The 5,082-nt window shown below is 46.3% G+C and overlaps 1 long non-coding RNA gene across 1 annotated transcript; it reads left to right on the top strand.

Moving 5' to 3' along the window:
- Nucleotides 1-92: 92 nt before the first annotated feature.
- Nucleotides 93-1,861, top strand: LOC309333897. The gene is made up of 2 exons (XR_014152768.1): nt 93-665; nt 764-1,861. It is a non-coding gene; the product is annotated as an uncharacterized lncRNA (long non-coding RNA).
- Nucleotides 1,862-5,082: the final 3,221 nt, after the last annotated feature.

The raw sequence follows: 5,082 nt of genomic DNA, 5'->3' as shown, positions 1-5,082 counted from the left end.
GAGATGACGGCGCAGAGCGGCCGCTTCCGCGTCTGCGCTCTCCCCCTCCCTCGTCCGCGGGTGGGTGGGGAGGAAAGCTCTATGGTTATCACCTTAGCAACAGCGCCCAGGGAGCGCCTGGGAACTAGGCCGCGGAGCCTTTCTCTATTCCCCTGTGGTGAGAGGGTTAAAAGCGGCCCCGCCAGCAAAAGACTGTTTGCCATAGCCAATAAATCACAAGCGCCTTCTTAAAAGGACATTGCTGTTTTGCGCCATGCCCGCTAGAGGCCTTGTTTTATTTATTGCCATTTTATATACCGCCCAACGCTCCAAAGGATCTCAATGGTGTGGGGGCATGGGTCTCCCTGTTGCAGGAATTTATGTATAGGTTGGGGGGGGGTTGCCCCTCCAGCAGATATCATGCACATGCAGCCCACTATCAAAATCAGCACAATCACTTTTGTGGCTTTTGTGATTTGTCCCCACAAAACACTTCATCACAGTTTCTTCCTCTCTATCCCAAGGGCCTCTGCTGCACAATACCAAATGTAACAATTCAGTGAGCAATGTATCTATGTACTGGCTCACTGGGAAAACTTCAGAAATTCATATAGACGTGAGCTCACTCAGCAGCCTCTCTGCCTGAGTGATAATTCCTGGCATCTTAATACCTGAGTGCCAGACAGGTAAGGATTCCAGAAATAACAAACCCAGATGAAGACAAAAGGGTGTGATTAACTTGGCTGGGAAACAGGGAAATGTAAATATCTCTTTTGTTCCCTAGCCGGAATTAAGTTTGCCAGAAGAAATATCAACAACCTCAGATATGCAGATGACACAACCTTGATGGCAGAAAGTGAGGAGGAATTAAAGAACCTTTTATTGCGGGTGAAAGAGGAGAGAGCAAAATATGGTCTGAAGCTCAACATCAAAAAAACGAAGATCATGGCCACTGGTCCCATCACCTCCTGGCAAATAGAAGGGGAAGAAATGGAGGCAGTGAGAGATTTTACTTTCTTGGGATCCATGATCACTGCAGATGGTGACAACAGCCACGAAATTAAAAGATGCTTGCTTCTTGGGAGAAAAGCAATGACAAACCTAGACAGCATCTTAAAAAGTAGAGACATCACCTTGCCAACAAAGGTCCGTATAGTAAAAGCTATGGTTTTCTGAGTAGTGATGTATGGAAATGAGAGCTAGACCATAAAGAAGGCTGATCGCCAAAGAATTGATGCTTTTGAATTATGGTGCTGGTGGAGACTCTTGAGAGTCCCATGGACTACAAGAAGAATGGGCATATTTTTATTTACAACACTATCCATTCTGAAGGAAATCAGCCCTGAGTGCTCACTGGAAGGACAGATCGTGAAGCTGAGGCTCCAGTACTTTGGCCACCTCATGAGAAGAGAAGACTCCCTGGAAAAGACCCTGATGTTGGGAAAGATGGAGGGCACAAGGAGAAGGGGACGACAGAGGACGCGATGGTTGGATAGTGTTCTCGAAGCTACCAGCATGAGTTTGACCAAACTGCGGGAAGCAGTGGAAGACAGAAGTGCCTGGCGTGCTCTGGTCCAGGGGGTCATGAAGAGTCAGACATGACTAAACAACAACAACACACTTGATGGGTGTTTGGTGGAGGGAAAGGGGAACCATGGGGCAGGGTCCAGGATGCTCAGATTACTGCCACCAGACCTCCCCTTTCATGATGTAACTGTGATGTAGTTTGGGGGGAATGTAACGTGAGGAATAGCAGCTTATAAAAGTTTGGGGGCTCTTTTGTTTGGGGCTTCCATCTTGTTTCACCTTGTGGCAGGTGTGAGTCCTGTCGCGACAGTCTTCAATAAAGACCAAGCCTACTGGCTGCTGTTTTGCTCTGGTATTCTTGGGGGGTGTCCTTGTTTTTTGTCCAAGGGAGCCCTCAGATTTCTCCGTTAACATCCTTCTCGAGGCTTTGTCCTCACAACAACCCTGTGAGGTATACTACGCCAAGAGATTCTGGCCTTAGTGGGGAGCTGAGCCCTGGTCTCTCCCAGGTCTCTCCAGCGCACTCTGACCACTGCACCAAACTGGCTTATAGAGAGATGAAAGAGGCAGGAATATTTTTAAAATAAAAATAAATGCAACAGAAATTCATCTGTTTGTCTTTTGCAACTTTTATTTCATGGAATTGTAGTGTTGGAAGGGATCCTGGGGGATCATCCAGTCCAACACCCTGCAATCTCAGCTATTGTGTTGTAAACAAAATAGCACCCTGTTGCAACAGTTTAATAAAGATCAGGCTCACTAGCTGCTTTGCTTCTCAATATTCTCTGGTTGGCCTCTGTTATTTTCTCCTACAGATGGAGAACCTACAAAGGACTCTATAAGGGCTCTTGTATACCCCATAAGGAAATAAGGGCAGATTTTGTTTACTGCTACTAAGAAGTGTCTAAGGCAACTTGCAATATGAAAGTGCTTTTAATATTTTATACACACACACACACACACACACACACACACACACACATATATATATATATCAGAAAACTTCCCACAACATGGAAATTTGCCATGTTGATAGAACTGCAAACCTTAAAAGTGGGATTTTGGATCACACTGCTTGCTTTAATATGACACTGAGCACTTTATGTTTAATATCTGTTAAGACACTTATCTTTACCCAGTCTTTCATCATAAACCAGGAGTGACTTACTTGTGGCCCTCCACATGCTGGACTACAATGCTCATCAGCCTCAGCTGAACCTGACCCGTCAGGGTTGAAAAGAGCTGTAGTCTATAACATCCGGAGGGTCACACATTAATCCTGACCTAGACGCAGGTGGCGCTGTGGGTTAAAGCCTCAGCGCCTAGGACTTGCCGATCGTCAGGTCGGCGGTTCGAATCCCTGCGGCGGGGTGCGCTCCCGCTGCTCGGTCCCAGCGCCTGCCAACCTAGCAGTTCGAAAGCACCTCCGGGTGCAAGTAGATAAATAGGGACCGCTTACCAGCGGGAAGGTAAACGGCGTTTCCGTGTGCGGCTCTGGCTCGCCAGAGCAGCGATGTCACGCTGGCCACGTGACCCGGAAGTGTCTCCGGACAGTGCTGGCCCCTGGCCTCTTAAGTGAGATGGGTGCACAACCCCAGAGTCTGTCAAGACTGGCCCGTACGGGCAGGGGTACCTTTACCTTTTAAAGTATGTTAGTATTGCCCATTCCGTCAAGCAGCCTTATGTTGACCAGAAAGCACGGACATACTTATGCTCAGAATTTTTTTTTCATCTTTGGCACTATGGTGGAATGCTGCTAATTAACAGAATGCTGCTAATTGGCTCATGGAAAATGTACTGCAAAAGAAATTGGACCACTAATGGACAGGAAGGGCTCTGGATCCGTGTCACAAATCGGTAACTCCTCAACTCTTCATATGGCACTGCAGTGTATGGCCTTTAAAGGACCTTAGTTTTCCATTTGCAGATCTTCTGATATTGCTCACATTTAAAAGCTTTTATTCTGGAAACTAAAACTTTAAACTTTAAAAAGTAATTATGGCTGCAAGTTTTTTTTAAAAAAAAAAGTTCTATAAATGTGGGCAGTATCAGCTGATATGTGAAGACAGAAGTGGCAGAGTAAGATTTTCAGTGGGCAAGAGCCATCAGAAGCCTTGCCCTTCTATTGTCTAGCAGGAAGAGAATAAGTTGCACAAAAAATAAATACATTATGTAAGCTGTCATGATTTGTGTCATTTACACAGCTGAGCCTTTGCTTGTCATCCAATCTGGGTTGCCTGTGTACCTGCTGGTTTTTAGTGCAGAAGGCAAGTGATCCTATGTGTGTGTGTGTGTGTGTGTGTGTGTGTGTGTGTGTATATATATATGCAGGTTTTGGTGTCCTCAGGTGTCTTCCCGTGTAAAAGTTGGGGTGTCTAGGCGACGTTTCGACGAGGTCTCACTCGTCATCTTCAGGCTGGTGCTTTCGGCTTCTTGTTACTGGAACAGAGCAGGATCTCAGTGTTTGAGTTCCTATAAATACTGTAGAGGGGGTGTGGTGTATAGCCTCCAATGTTCTGGGCAGAGAGGAAGTTCCCAGGCTAGTGTGCCTAGACACCCCAACTTTTACACGGGAAGACACCCGAGGACACCAAAACCTGCATTCCTGTACCCGTGAAAATCTACGAAAGCATATATATATATATATATATATGCAGGTTTTGGTGTCCTCGGGTGTCTTCCCGTGTAAAAGTTGGGGTGTCTAGGCGACGTTTCGACGAGGTCTCACTCGTCATCTTCAGGCTGGTGCTTTCGGCTTCTTGTTACTGGAACAGAGCAGGATCTCAGTGTTTGAGTTCCTATAAATACTGTAGAGGGGGTGTGGTGTATAGCCTCCAATGTTCTGGGCAGAGAGGAAGTTCCCAGGCTAGTGTGCCTTTTCTTCTTTTGTTCCTTAATTACTTGAGAGATATCCTGAGTGATTTCTTGAGTGATATCCTGAGTACCACTTAGGTGGGTCATTAGGTGTGGATTAGTTGTTAAAGTCTTTGTGTCTTGACCTCTTGAACTTTGTGAAGAGTTTTCCTGAGAAGATGGCTGTACTGTACTTAGTTGTGCTCTGGCTTGGCTTCGTGTATAGGGGCGAGCTGTGGTTTTGTGGCTTGTGTCAGCCAGATCTGTGTAGGGATTGCAGGGGGGTGCAGCATCCGGAGGTGCCACCATGGATTGGCTACTGGATACCCTCTACAGTATTTATAGGAACTCAAACACTGAGATCCTGCTCTGTTCCAGTAACAAGAAGCCGAAAGCACCAGCCTGAAGATGACGAGTGAGACCTCGTCGAAACGTCGCCTAGACACCCCAACTTTTACACGGGAAGACACCCGAGGACACCAAAACCTGCATTCCTGTACCCGTGAAAATCTACGAAAGCAAATATATATATATATATATATATATATATCTTCCACCCACCCACCCTGCATCTATGTCTAGTGTAGGAAACTAGTAAACTATGGAAGGGCAACTGATTTGGGGGTTGCTAGGGCTGGGCATTGCAACTCCTCTTGTTGCGTTTTCTGTCTGTGTGCCAGGTCTCGGGAGTAGGGCCAGTTTTAAAAAAAGAAACACAAAAGG

This window comes from Podarcis erhardii, assembly GCF_964252035.2.
Source record: "Podarcis erhardii genome assembly, chromosome: Z".
In the NCBI taxonomy this organism is placed as follows: domain Eukaryota; kingdom Metazoa; phylum Chordata; class Lepidosauria; order Squamata; family Lacertidae; genus Podarcis; species Podarcis erhardii.
This window is presented reverse-complemented; position numbering and strand designations above follow the sequence as displayed.